Source organism: Atractosteus spatula, chromosome 7 (genome assembly GCF_055471065.1).
Source record: "Atractosteus spatula isolate fAtrSpa1 chromosome 7, fAtrSpa1.hap1, whole genome shotgun sequence".
Lineage (NCBI taxonomy): Eukaryota > Metazoa > Chordata > Actinopteri > Semionotiformes > Lepisosteidae > Atractosteus > Atractosteus spatula.
In genome coordinates this window covers 56,154,090-56,170,194 of record NC_142712.1, presented here as the reverse complement: position 1 = coordinate 56,170,194, position 16,105 = coordinate 56,154,090, and positions in this window count along the sequence as shown.

Below are 16,105 nucleotides of genomic sequence, written 5' to 3'. Positions count from 1 at the left end.
TGCGCATATTTATTTATTTTTTTGGCTTTGCTCTCGCAAGCAAAAGCAGCCAAGGGATTTAGAAGGCCTCTCTTAAGAGGTTTTCTCAATAATATATTTTTTTTTCCTGTAGATTATACTTAGCGTGCAAAAGAGCAAACATATAAGGTGTTGATTTTGGCTGGATTCAAGACTTGCTTGGCTGGCATCCAAGATTCCTGAGGTCTGGCCATTGCTACCATGGTTCAAGTCAATATGAAACAGTGACTAAAGGTCCCTGTAGGCAAACCTGGAGGGCCGCCTTGTCTGATTATTTATCTAATAAAGAGTTTGCGCAGACATCCTGCAGTGCATCGCTGGGACTCCCTATTCCTTCCTGACAGGCCCCAACCCTTTGTAAGACAATACAGTGCAAGCCTATAGGATGTGTTACCTTCTTTATTGTTTTAATCATTTCACATCACATACAGAGCATTGAAGTTTTCACACAATTTCATTGGTGAAATATATCAGTCTTTCAGGCCGGCTGCTGACAAGCATGCGCTGGAGAGATGTCTCTTCTGTTTTTGTACGTTTCTTCACGTTACGTAGCACAGTGAGCTGAGCAAGCCCATCTCTTGTTTCTGTACCAGTGGAGAATCCTACTGGGCCACCGTTAATCCCTGATTGTCACTCGGCCTTCCTTCTGTTCCCTCACATAAGACATCATTGGTTATGATTTTATGTATGAAATATCGCGGCACATGTGAACGTTTGTGTCTGAGAACTTTTGGACGGGTCTCAGTGACATTAAGGGAATGAAATAGCCAGTACAAAGAACCTGTTGCGCCATATAGAGTACAGATGCATATTCACTGTTTCATGACTTCAGAGAGGCACAGCCATAAAGTATGAATGAGGTTACAAAATAATGGGGATCAAATCCTCATAGGCAGTTTACTCATGGATAGTTTTAAAATAAGTGTCTGTGTTTCCTAATTATTTATGAATGGATCAATTATGCAATTGTTTATGGCTGAATAAAAAATCTTTATATATATTTTTTTAGTTTCCACAGCGTTCATGTGTTTTCAATTAACACTAATTTCTAATGATATCTTTTTGCTGCTTCAGTGGTCTTTCCTTGTATTCACCAGGTAATAAGATAGCTAATTAATAAAGTGTTCTCATGAAAAAAAATCCATCAAATGAAGTAGTATTTTCCCCTGAATGAGTGCATACTAATTCTGGTTGGTTTTCAAGTGCACCCTCATTTACAATGGAGTTCTTTATGAATTAAATTTTAAAAATAGTTCACTTCGTTAGAAGTGTCTGTTCCACCTGAAATATTTTGTAGGGTTTACAAGAAATATTGGGGCATTTTCTAAAATATTTTTCACTAAAATGAACATGAATGGAATGTGAAAGAGCATATGTAATGTTGTAGACGAACAGCATGCTATTCTTCCATTTAGTATCATTTATACTCATCTACTGTGTTTGTATCATTACTGGTTCAACTGAATAAAATCATTTTACTGTCTATGATGCCTATTTTCCAGAATATCTCCATGTGAAACCTGACAGCACTTCATAATGCCCTCATAATACTGTTGTGTTTGTGGGATTGTTGAAAAATACAAGCTGCCTGAATGTTTTTTTAAAAAGCAGAACACATCACACCAGTTGATAATGTTACAAGCAATGTGTGGGAGAGGAGAGCTCAGATGGACTCAGGTTCTCCTCTCAGACAGTGACAGTGGTCTCAGGGAGCCATCTTTGGCAGCAGTCTTCCAGACCCCTAGTGGGAGGCAGACCCCAGCCCTGTGCTCTAGCAGAACCATCCAGTTGTCCCAAATCTTCATCAGCCCTCCCTCTCTCCCCCCAGTTAACCTGCTCCTCCACCAAGGAGCTGGCACTTGTTAGTCTCCAACAGCAACACGGAACAGTATTTCAGCTGTTTACAGTTGCCACCACAGTACCAATCGTGTTGTAGAAGTGCACAGAACAATTCGTCTTGACGAAGATGATCTCCAACGTGTTTCAAAAGTTCCAGAGGAGGGGCATTTAGGTCACCATCTAATGTTTTTTATGTAGTCATTATTCTAACACCCGCAGAAGAACCTAGAAAAAGAGTTGAATTGGTTAGATTAATCAAACTATATGTTTAATTAGGTAATTAAAAGATAAGATGGAATAAAAACCATGTACCATAGTGGGTTAGAACTGACCAAACCTTTCCTATGTGTGAAGATTTAGAAACGTTTCATATACTCGTGCCTTTTTGGTTGAAACACAATCTATAGTTCTATTCATGGGCTAACATATTTCAAATAAATTCAGATAGTAGTCATGGATGGGGATTGTAATACATATTAGCTAAATACAAATATTATTTGTATTACATTTGACTGTGCAGCTTTAGTTTATGAAATAAAGATTCACACTTGATACTCACATATGTTTCCTGTCAAACACATACTAAAAAAACCCCAGGAACATTTCATTACAGATGACTTTGCGTCTTGTTTTCATGACAGAAAATCCATTCTTGATTCAGTTTAATTTTCAGTACCTGTAGTCAGTATTTCTGGTTAGCTATTATGTGCTGAGTCTGTTTCATATAACAATGTTTAGTCTTTGCCTTACCAGTAAAACACTTTTTGAACGTATAAAGAGTTCGAGTAAAATTCTGTGAAATATCACACTTACACGGTCATTGTCATTACTGCTTGAACACAACAATCAACCTCATGAATGGATTTTATACTCTGTTGACACAGGCAAATGTCTTGGAAGCTTCCTGGAATGTATATTCCAATGTGCCCCAGGGTGATCAACCAGGACAAAGGGAAACTTCTACACTGCCTAAAAACATAGAAGTAGAATTGTTGTTTCTTCTGTGGCAGGCTTCATAAGCAGCAAATTCTGTCAACGGAGGGAAATAAAGCAATAACTTCTCGTAGCTCACGGAACAAAGCCTGGGAGCGCAATCTACCTGCTGTAACATTGGCATGCTCCTGTGAGGGCATTCTCTGTGTTACAGCTTTGTTCAAAGCAAACCATAGCTGGTAAGCATTGTAGGAAATAGCAAATAACAGGCGATAATATAATCTAAGGTCTTCGTTGTGAGGTTAAATGCAGCAGAAGACAATCAAGGTGTTAGTATATGCTGTGTTATATTCTACGTATTTCTGTGTTTATAAATATATGTGGGATAACTGCTACAGACCCTATTTTCATCAGCAATGACATGCAAAAGCTGATTGTGTTTTACCAACCATGCCTGACTGTTTGATACCACAGAGCATCCACCCAAGTGTGCCAGGATATGATATGATCTAGCGCTCTCGATGCCTGTGAGCTCCACAATCGCAGCAATGTCAAACTCTTTTTATGCTCCCGGTTAGGACTGCCTTGACCTACTTGAGGGGAGCCGAAGCCATCAGCGGCAGACTACCTCATGTTCCTCATTCAATTTGCATCGCAAGCGTAATTAGACTGTTGAGGAACAGGAATTTCGACAAATTCCATCTGAAAAATAATCTGCTTCTATCTTTTGCCTTGGTGGCCTGTCTTTAGATAGTTTCCCTCTCTGAGCACAAGGTCATAGAGTATAAATATAAATTGCATTTTGCATTACTTCCAGATGAGTGAAGCTGTCAAACCAATAATACCAGCTTTCAGTTCCGTGTTCTGCCACTTCTTTCCCATTTTTTGGCCAGGAGGTCATGTGCAAATTGAAAGTGACAGCCTAGCCAGCATGTCCAACAGACTGATATTGTTAGAGTGCCCTGTCATGGCACAGATCACAGCTCCAAGCCACCGACTGTCTCCAAGGGTCCCAGTGTTTTGGCTCCAGAACTTATACTTGCCTAGAGAAAGAACAAAGTAAGGCAATGACCCACTAGTAAACATATAGGGTCTCTGTGCATCGATTGGGAAAGAGTGCCAAACTGAAGATTCCTTCGCTCTTTTTTTCCGCTGTGAGGGCAGAAATTAGAGGGTGTGTTGCTTAAGAGGAGACTACTCTTATCTTGGCACACTGACCTGACCAATCTACAGGCCATGCAGCTCAATACAAAAGAAAAACTCTTGCCTGTTTCACGTCACAAATAGATTGGACCATTTGTTTTTATTTTTTCATTAATAAACATTTTCAACACGATTGGATTATTGACCAAAGAGTAGAGTGAGTGGTCCTGACAGCATTCCTGGACACACAGCAGTTCCTCTTCATCAGTCTCAGCTGTTCATTGTCTCTTGGAGACTATTATCTGAACGGAGGAGAAAGTTACAGGGATTCTTCATACTCTTCCCATAATCATAGTCATTCCTTTTATGAAGAATGCTCGGTGCTACCATGCTTAAATGTGTCATTCGTTTCACCCACTTCTTTTTCATTCTTTCAATGTGACAGTCTTGATTTGTGCATGTTTCTTTCACAAAGAGAGTATGGGATAGGTCAGAATCTTAAGGAAATTAAAAGAGCAGAGACTTCATAATTCTTTAAACTTTTTCAATTCAGCTAGAAGGCCTTTTGTCATGCATCTCTTGGAGAGTTTTATTTTTAGACCACAGCACGGGAAAACTTTTCAACTGTAAAATTAATCTGAGTGGTACATTTCATTGGTTTGTTTGAGCAAACTTGTTAATGTAACATTCTGCAGCCCTGGGTGCTGTGATTTAATGTGAAAATGAGGGAAAGTGGCTGTCACTACAAAGCCTTCCAGTACTTCCATTGCTACTAATAAATATTAGGCTTATCACTTTTTTGGCTCCAGACTCTGTCAAATGAAGCAACTTCCCCGTCTTGCAATTTGTTCGTGATCTATAATGTCATCACTGTCCTCTTTCTGCTCTTTGAACTAGAAGCAAAGAAAAGTCTTTTTGTCATGTTGAAAAATAACTTCTACTCCCTGTGTTGCTTTCCTGCCAAGAAATATAGAAACTAATAACCCAATAGATGAATTTTAACATCCCAGACTGCTTATTTCCAAATTATTCTGATGCAATTCATGTGTTGTACTTCTCCCACGAAAGACAGTGAGGGGCAGGCAGAAACACAATGTTACAAACAGTTTACAAAAACACAGGCAGGCATAATGTGCCTGCCAAAGAGTATCGGGAGATTTAAAGCACACATTTTGCGTTATAGGGCAATGCTATTGAATTACAGTTAAGGAAATCAGTTATAGCCGCCAGTGATCACTAATGTACAGTTTGCAGTTTAAGCTCATCACATCCATAGCACATCATATATGCATCCTGTTTTAAACCTCTTAACTAAAGCCTTCTTCCCCTTCTTAAATGTGAGCAAAGGGTTTTTGGAAAAAGATATTCTAAAAAAATAAAGGGATCCTGTCTGTCATTTAACTTCAGAAAGAAATGCACAGCAATGCGTTATCAGACTTGCTAACCAAAGGAATCTAATGCCATGGGTAACCAAACTCAAAGCAGGCATCTTGAAAACTTGGACAGAGATCACAGTCCATGTCTCTTTCTTGACATGTGCCAGGATATGTCTAAGCAGAAGATTGTGTGAATGGGGCCTTCGGCGTGTTATCCTGCTAATAGATTTGTCAAACGATGCCTCCACTTCTCTTAAGAACAGGAAGCTTTGGGCTTCGTTGTGTCTTTACTACCGAACTAGGGGGGTGTTGGAGTTCTTACAAAATCTATGAGGATTTTTTTTTAAGAAAATCGAAAGTTTTCTTGTTTGTTCTCCAAACAGCCGTGCTTGTCGTCATGACGTCACCATACGCCTTATGCTTAACTGCAGCGATAAGGAGAGCTTTAGGGTTTCAGCCGTTTGAATTCTTGAGGTTACAGTCACATGGACGTTACAATCTTGCTCAACGGAGATAGCAGGCTCTTTCAGAGTCTGAAAACTCTTCTACTGGGGTGTCGAGCGAATAAAGGTTTTCATAAATATAGCATGCGCCACGCTCTAAGTGATCTAAGATATCATAAAGGTTTTGAGACAAAAGAAAAAAGTTCGGATTTAAAAAAGAAAATCGATTGCAATGCAAGGTAGAAAATGTACGTCGTGGTTATTTTCTTCAGAAATGTTTTACGCAAAGAGATACTTGTGAACGTAATCTTAAAGGTAAACTCCTGTAGAATGGCAGATTATTTTCCTGAATACTTAACAGACATGGGAGTATTCAGACTTGTTTATTTAATGATAAATTGGCGATTTGTATGTACGTTTACATGCAAAAGAAGATAAAACCGCGTTGTTAAAAACAAGAATGTCCGCTCAATTTTCAGTCGCTCTTGTTCTCTTATTCTCTTGGCCGATGTGCTTGGACAGCGGGCTTTCCGTAGACTGTGCGCTGCGACGGCCTGTCGACCTCAGTTTGAGTAAAGAGAGGGGTGGCTTTGTGAGAATAGGATATAGGGAGAGTGCAAGGGCTCTGACCTGAACTTTGTGTTCGATAGGAGTAGCCGTGTTGACTTAAATGTTTGAGAGGGTCTTCGATTCTGTTGCGAAAGAGAGGTGATTCCGAATTACACTCCGCGCTCCAAGGTAACAGAGCCGCGCATAGCTTCTGGACAGACTTGTGTCTCTGTTGGAAATGCAGTGCACGTGTAGCGTGGTTTTCTTTGAAATAGAAAACAATTCATAAAAACGTGTAATAAAATGCTATTTCATTCGTTTTAAAAAACAAACGTCATCTAAGGACAAAACGAACATTAGTCTGTAGCTCAGAGAGGTTGCTGTCGAGCTGAGTTGCTGTTTACTTGAGTGACCACTGGGACATATGTAGTATGACGTGCGCTTCCTTGCTTATGTAACTGTTTTGATGTAAGAATATAAAACTCTATAGGTTGTTAAAATTTGCGAGCGGCTGCTTAGTACAGTATTAAATGCTGAGGCGCTCAGTGGAGAGTTGGTGTCCCACTGTCGTGCGCAATGACGAGTGGACTAAACACAATGAACCCGGGATCACCCGACAGAATAGCGCGCCTCTTGCTGCCATTAAAATTGGAAAGAGCACATCTTCACACAAAATATGAGCAACACAGACCACTTCATATCTACAGCAGTTCAGAAAGATAAGTGCCAGCTCAGAAACAAAAAAAAAACTCTTAGAACCAGCTTCTGTTGCATTCAATACACGTTTCGATCTATAAATTCAAGCCCTCACCAAAATAAAACGAACTGCTATGTAGTGCTGTATATACTTTTGGGTATCACCGTGTTTTTCACAGATGGATATGGAACCACCAGCTCTTCCGTGTGTGTCTGCAACTATTGTAATATTCGCCACAGTTCAGGAGACAAACTGGTTAGAAACTCTTGTAAGTGGGAGGTATCTATCGCACCCGCCACATTTAGTGAGCCCATCAGAATTTAATTATGTGTTATTGTGATATTCCGTGCTCTGTATAAAGGGCGGCCAATTCTGTCCCCAACTTTCTTCTTAAGTAAAAATATTGAATATTAATGGAAATTGCTTGAATGATGCAGAGACTGTAGGATCCATTATAGCAATGCATAATGGACTCTAGGACCATTATGCAGACCTAATATTGCTAAAATGGTCCGTTATTTTAGTGTAGCATCTGCTAATAGAAACCATACGTTCTTGGAGGATGAATGGTCTCCCGTCGCCTTTAACCTTTCTTGTGTACTTGTGGGTTTTTTTTTGCTGTTTTTTTTAAGTCGGTTGGTAACTTACAGTAAAATAATGGTGTAGCAGTTCTGCCTTTTTTACATGTTATGCTCATTTTGGTCAGGATCCTTGAGACATCAGTTTCAGGGCTGTAGTGTGGGTAGTGCGTAGCGTTCAGCAATATACCTTAGTAAGGCTGTCCTTTGCGTGTTGAAAACTCCTGAGATTCACTTAAGACGGGAGTGAGTGACGCATTTGAGTCTCACTCTGGACCAAGGATTGTGCTGCAATCCTGAGTAGAGTTCAATGTCCCATTACGGCTGTACACTGTCCTATTCGATTTCGTGACAGTGGCTTGGAACGTGAACACATTACACTGTTGTTAATCACACGTAGTAGCGACTTGCCCCCCTTTCATGAACAGAAACAAAAATTGCGTGGGAGAATTTGAAACTGGTTTAAGTGTCTGAATCACTGAAACCTCTTCAGGGTACTGTGCCTATCTGACAAAACATACTTATGAGTGACGCAAAAGTTTGAACAAGCGGCAATTTTGATTCAAGTCCTCCTTTGTCCTGAGAGATATAATTAGGCTTTGTTCAGACTGAATTCTGAGGTACGGCCATGCACGGAAAGTGATATTATTCAAATCAGTCCCTCCTTCCGCTAAATGTTTGTCTCTGTTCTATTATTCAGAAAAACAGAATAATACAGTGACCATTTATAGTGTGACTCCTTTATTATTATTATATTATTATTATTATTATTGCCAACAAAGACCCGAAGCGAATGTTTATCGAAATTTGCGTCTGTTTTGTTTTAACTGTTTTCGTCACGAAGTCCTCACTGTGGTTTAAATAATGTGTTGACATTAGTGCTCTTACTAACTCCAGTAAGCACGCAGTTAATGATTTCCCTCGAACCTGTGTGGATTTTCCTCTGCATGTGAGGATTAATGCCCTAGAACCCAACAGGATAAAGAGATCCCTACCAGCCAACCGGGAAGGTAAACGGAGATTTCCCTGAGACAGGGACATTTTATTGACACGCCTGTCTGCTAGACTTGGACTGTGCATCTCTGCCGTAAAGCACTGCCAAAAGGTGACGTCTGTTATGTCACAAATAGTAAAGACAGTGGCTTGGGGACGGCATCACCACGTGCACTTAGACCTTTTTTCAGTTTGCATGCAGCAACATTACAGTGGGTGGAGATCTTCAGATTAAACACTGCAAAGAGCAACAACACGAGAAAGTGAAATCCTGTGTGGGTCAAGGTGTCCATCAGGATTACATGCCTTCATTATATATGTGTGATTATAAATGATGCATATTATTACACTTGTTAGGATAAGTGCATCTTGTTTAGTTCTTCAGGTGTAGTGTTAGAATGCTGCTTTGTGTTTGGTCTTATGAATACTATTTTGTTTAATACTCAGGACCTTACGAGACCATAATATATAGGAGGAAATATCTAAACTGTTCGCTGTTGTGAAGTGACATTAATAGTTGGCCATCGGATATACCTTATTAGTGGCGTTTTGGTGTAGTCACGGGCTTTAGAGCATGATTCGCTAAGGAATAAGGAGGATCATAAGCTGCCTATTGTGAAATAAGCCCGCTTTATTTCGTTCATATTCCACTTCAGGAAGGGGGGATACAACTTTAACAATATAATACACAGGCGCACTTCAATGCGTTGCGGAACATGCCGTAATGAGTGTATTTTAAAATATAAACATCACACACTGATTTTTAATTCATAGTTGTGGGTTCTCTAATTTCATTTTTTATAACTATACACACGGTGTATGCTGTACTGTAGGAAATGCAGACGGATGATAAAACGCTACTATATGTTATGTAATTAGTTTGGTTATTCAGTGCTACTATTAATGCGCTTTCATCTGTTTGTGCCAACTGGATTTTCTGTTAATTTCAAGAGCCCCACTACTTGCTTTACAGAACATAAAACTGTCAGTAGTTTAAAGAGACATCTCCCAGCTGTTACGTTTCTGGCATGTATTTAGGGTTTTACTTTTTTAGTTGACTGGAAAATACGTGGGTGGCGAATACAAAAAAAAAACACCTTTCAGTGATGAATACTATATTCGCCCTATTAATTTATCGTCATCCCTGTTACATCTCAGACTGTCTAGCTTTGTTCGGATTTTAAACAGACCGTGAGATCCTCAATCCGAGCTAGTGTCCTTTTTTTTTTATTCGTGTGAGACTAATGTAAGTAAACAGGTGCGGGATCCATCATCCTAATACTGACAGTATGTTCAAAATGGCAACAACCGCTGCCTTTGCGAAATGATGTGTAATTAGTTTACAAATTGAGCTCCCCGAAGTGCGCCACTTCTTTGGGGACAGTCTCCCCATGTCTCTTAAGTTCGAAAACATGACTAGAGAACAAAAGATCTATAAACTTTTCTTCTTCATAGGCAAAAGGGGCGGGGGGGGAGGTAAATTCGTTTAATCTCAGACGTGATTTCTGTAGAACTTGAGCCTCGCGTAAGAATTTATAGAACCCTGTAATAAACAGTCTTTAAAAGATCAGGTGCTCACTAAATGAATAATTAAAATGTGATAAATTACAGCTGTTTCCGTGTTAATGCGGGCGCTGCGGTGTGCGTTTCCTTTGAGCAACCTATCCAGCGCGCGCTGGGGAGAAAGCACCAAGTTGTATTAATCCGTTTGGTTTTGGCGCGTGGGTTTGTTACAGATAACACAAATAAATGTGGTAGGACCGTAATGGCAGTGTCAACCACGAAAACCGGTCATAAATCAAACCAAGAGGTTTTAATTCATTGCCTCTGGTCTCTTTATCTCGCTTCTCAATTTTCCTTGTTCTTATGCAATTTCCCTGCAGGGATCGCCCCGTTGGCAGCGTTTTCTTTTCTGCTCCCGTCCTCCGTTTCAGTTCTTTCATTTTTTTCTCCTTTGAAACACATTTTTCTTCTATTAACCTCTTGTATGTATGTGATATTTAATATCAATTTAATGTGCGGTATGCCTGCATTTAAAAAAAAACAGTTCCTTTGTATTTCAGCCCTTCACTCTGCGAATAATGCAAAATATCGCATCATACAAAACTGACATTTTTCTTTTGTCCCGCGTTTGGGAATCTAAGACCAGTCTTTAGCGATTCTTTGGAGGAATTAAAAGTAATTTGTTTCAGAATATGACGTGCTAAATGTACAGTAAATTAGTTTCACGCATTCAAACGTGTTAAAAAAACAGGATTTTGTGTGTTCAGAGACAGCGTACCTTATGTGTTTGCACGGAGTAATATTGTTGTGTTGCTATTCTAGGTTTTACTAAAACAAAATTGTTTCGTTCCATTCCTTGTACAAATTGTGCGGTTATATGATTTTATGCAATAAGCTCATAAACCTAAAGTCAGAAGTTTTACTTCTCAGACTTCGTTCGTTCATTCATTTATCATTCTTCTGAAACACAAGACCTTCTGTCGATTAGTAGTTACTTTGCTCCTGGGAGGTTCTTTGCTGACCTTCCGTGCAGGTGCGGTTAATTAAGAATAGCTACACTGTTTTTAATACTTCTTCCTCTTTACCTGATTCTCTGCCTTACCAAAGCATACTCAAACTGTAGGACGAACGGTGAACAATTTTAAACAATGACTGCGATTTTCCCGAGTCGAATTGTTTTGATGAAATGTTGTTTCGAAGTAAAACGAAAGAGTTAAATCTCTGTCTGTCTGTCGGCTGTCATGCCCGTCCTTTTTTGTTTTCCTGTCTAAACCGTTTCTAGTTAACAAAGGTGAAAAAAAGCGTATGGTTCATATATGCGGAAACCTAGACGAACAGTTATTAAATAATTTAGTACTGTGAATGTGAATTCAGGTGCACCTACTGACGCTGCTCTTCGATTTATCGAACATTGATTCATCCTGTCAGGTGGCAGCCAATATATTACAGTGAATGAAAAGTTAAGGTATAGGGTATGAATACATGTTTCCAGACACACACATACGCCTGTGTATGTATTGTTGGGGGATAACAGGAGGAGATGCGATTTTGCCTGTCTTGTGTGACAACTCTTTGTAAGGATCAGAGGGATGTCAGAGTGTCGGTCTTCCGAAACTATTCAACCCAATGGCCATCCGTGCATCAGAATTCCCCGAACTCTTCTATTTTTTTTTTGATTTGTGATTCCACTGATCTGAGCTTGAAATGCGAAGGCAGTAAAGCCCTAAGCCTTCAAACGTGTGAATTTTTCAAAAGATCTCTGGAAGCAATCTCAGTCTGCCTGACCCCTGACAGCTGCAGATCTCTTTATTTTTCTCTCTGCCGGCACTTCATTTGGTGAAAATATCTTTCAGATTCGCACCTCTGCCTCAGAGCACAAGTGTTTATTATGTGCATATAGACAAAATATCTCATAGTACAGAAACACGTATTCATTCGAATCCAGCCTTTTTAGAACTGTCTGTCCCTGTCCGGTTGTCTTTTAATTGTTGTGTGTTCCTCCAAGCTTTTGCATTTCTAACGTTTCATTTTGATAAATTATGTTCAAGGTGTCTTAACAGACTGCGTTACCAGCCTTTGCACATACGGGTGGCGGGGTTCACTCTCGTGTTAAATATCCTCTTGTGACATTTTTTGATCGAGCACAGCGCGCATGTCCATATCAAGGATCCGACAAGTTCGAGAAGCTGAAGAATAACGGGGGACCTGCAGAGTTTCAAGAATGTACATGTGCTCATATGAACACTCTTTTAGATGTAGCCTGTTTATAAGGAACAGGTTCCTCTCTCCCCAGCCCCCCGGGGAAAGAGGAAGCGTTTTTTGCTGCGTCAAACTGAGAGAAGGCGAAATGATCTGAATGCAGGTACCTCAGCTTTGATTAAATATAGTCAGAACTTTTTTGGACATATCTAATTGAGTGCTGGGGTCTCGTTGCACCTGTCCTAGGCGGTTTTTACCTCTAATCCTCCTCCAAATCTCCTGCAAACCCAGACAATATATAGAAATCAAATCATAGGAGACAAATCTCAAGGAGCTGGCGAAAACCAAACAAGAGAGGTTTGTGGTAAGAAATTGTTAACCCCTTCCTCGATCAAACAGCTTTTATTAATAGTAGCAGTGCCCTGTACTTCATTACACATTATAGAGATGATTATATGTGTATTTTTCTGAACAAATTAGGTATGCCTAATTGACAGTTACCGAAATCTTATTTTCACACTTGGCAGTGTTTTTGTAGCCATTTTGTCATTAAGCAATTTGGCAATGTATGTAAAACATGGGGCTAGTGGTCGCATGACCTGCGAGTCTTGACCTCCACCCTGATTTTATTTTCCAGATCTGTCAGAGGCGCAGTACTGTTTGAAGTTTTCATCATATGATGTGTCCTTCAGCTGAATGTCTACAAAGGCAGATATATGTAATTGAAAAAGAGAGACACAAAACGAAAGTGGAGCCGAATCAAAGCATTTCTGTTTGAATGCGTCTGTATAGTGAAATTACTCGTTAGAAAACACAAAAATAGCAGTTGAAGTAAAGCGCGGTTTCCCTAAATAGCATCGGATACTTAACATTTTCTCACTTCGGAATAACTACACAATATATTTTAATATCACTGACCCCTACATATTTCTTTTTACGCTATCTATATGTAGCCATTATTAAAATTATTATTAAAATATCAGTGATATTTATATGAGTGTATCTGTATCTCAAGTGAAGAAAATGTTATTTTTTTATATTTGGAGTTCATTTTTTAGTATTTTTTTTGTGACATGGTAGATATTTGTGCTTTTTGTGGGAATGACGAATTTTCACGGGCCCACACTGACGATGATGTAATGACGGACATGTTTATTTGTCTTGAATTTTACTAATGTCACTTTCTCCTCCCTCTGCCGAGACTGTACAAGGACCCTCCCACTTTTGAAATTAGACCGCGGGTTCTATCATTAGATCGGATGGCAAGTCTTTATAGAAAGTGTTTTGCATAATTACATACCAAAGCTAGAATAGCCTCCCTCATATTTTATGGGTCACAAACCATCAACAATTGCTACATTATTGTCCACCAAACTCCAGCCCCACCAACGACAAGTGAAAAAAAAAATCTAGTCTGCCTAATCTAAGGCTGGGGGATTGAATTTTCTTTCTGGTAAAAAGCAAAGAAGATTATTTTCAAACTGACAACTTGTTTACATATAGTTATAAAGTTCAGAGGACTGGCCGAGATTTTAGGGGACGCGATTAGAAGCTGCAGTTCAACATAATAAAACGTCCCATCGAAAAGAATAGATTGAATTCCTCTGCTTTTCAGTGCGGGGTTTTCTTTTCTACTTTTGTGTTTCAGTAATTAAGATATTCTTATTTGGACAGACAGCTCCTCTGGTAACTGAATAATATTAGCCTGTCCTCTCTTTGATGTCAGACTTTTGACAGTTATCACAGCACCACTGAACAATTTAGCACAAATACCCTCTTTTTTGAGCAACGTCTTTGAGAAAAACTAATAAGTGTGATCCACATCACCAAATGATCCAAATCTCTTCGGACAACCATTTCGGGGTATAAATTACTTTTTTAAACATATTGGGAACGAACCTTCTTTCGTGAGTGTCAGCAGAGCTGGACACCGGTTCTTGAAATTAAAGCCATAATCCCTGGTTCCAAACCTATCCCCTCTCTGGTACCTCGCCCTTTCCCACACTTCTTTTGAAATCGATTTAAATTCAAGCTCATATTCAGTACAAATACACATTGCGTCTTTCCCTTTCTTTCCCATTTTTTAACTTCATTTTATTTGCTTTACGAAACGAAGCGTGTAGGATTTCACCCGTACGGAGGGCGTCATCGTCAGAGGGCCTGTCGTTAACAGACAAGAGCGATAATGCGACCCTTTTAATATTATTTTGATATAATTTCATTTATTTCCAGTTGAAATTTCTTAAAACAACTTCGCCTTTTTCATGGCTTTTCTGTTTTAACACTTGTTTGTTAAAAATATGCCGCGATGTGTGGCTCTTTGATACCTGTGTCACATTTTGACCTACGTCACGTGTTACAGAGAAATACCCTTAGCAGAGTACTTAATGTAAGTGGTGAGTACCTGTATTACTCTCTAATGAGGCTTCAAAGTAATGTCGCCGGTCCATTGTGCACCGGCCTCGGCACAGTAGGAGAGAAATTCGTGTTCAGAAAAGCTCATCAGTGTTCTCATTTCTTTCTCAAGTAATATGTAGGCTACTGCGATGAAATAAAATACATTTCATTTATCGATAGAAATCAATACTAAGTGTTGCTCAGAAAGATGCTCAACTTTACTACCACTGCCACTACAATAAATAATAATATTAATAAAGGGAGGGGGTGTCTCTTACAATTTGCCAAATATGCTTATCTCTTGAGCTATAAAGTGTAGCCACAGGCATATAGTGCGAAAAGCAAATTATATAATATATATAAATAACACTGAATTATATTAATTTCCTCTCAGCACTGGTAACGTTATAACATGCATTAATAAAAAATAGGACGGTAATATCCTCGCATGGCCTGCAGACTCTCCACATGAATTATTCAAAGTACTGTAAGGGCCTTTTTATGACTATCTTCGAATTGCTAATTTCTATTTCTGTAAGGTGACTTCCCATTTATATATTGTACAATGTTATATATATATATGAGCGTGTGTGTACGTGCGCGCTACCACTAAACTAAACACAACAGGACAGGGAAAAACAGAACTGCAGATAACCATCGCGCACGAATTTTGAAATAACAGAGCTTCAGGTTCGCCCATCCTCAACTTGAGACATGCTTGACGCGGAAATAAAGCTGCAGGTACTTCGGCTACTTCGAACAGGTCACTTACAGTTGGTATAAACATTGGGGCAGACAGGAAGAAGAACATTCAATTGCAATCATTCAGCAGTAAAGGCGCGCTTACTGTATGTTACTGTGTCAAAAAGGAATATGCACAGGAAGACAGGTGTGCTCTAACTTAAAATGCGATCCGTCCAATTTAGTAGAAAGTACCCGCTATATTCTTTAAAATAGCACGTTTCATATATATGAAATATGAAATATATACACTACAGATTTCATATCAAGTTGTAATAAAAGAGTGGCTCATGGTATCAGTAGAAGTAACAGCAGCAGAGCATCGAATCCTGAGATAAAGTGAAATGTAAGAATGCTTCAGATATAAAGTCAATATTTTTTTTCTGCGTGGGTGATTGGCATCTATGCGTTTATAAAATTAATTATGCGTAGAAGCTTGTTAAGACGTTTTATGACCATGCAATTGTACTAAAAATAAATTGCATCGCAAATGAAAAGGACTGCTGTACAGAACGATGCTCCGGTAAAAAAAAAAAATCCATATTTTGACATCCACGGGGAATCTCATTGAGAAAGCTGCTCAAAGTTTCGCGGAGTGATTGAGTTGTATTCAGAGCCCGTTTGCGGTAATAGATTTTGACAGCTTCAAATTGTTCTATATAGGGTCAAAGAAAGGAGAGCTTTTGGTTTCGTCGC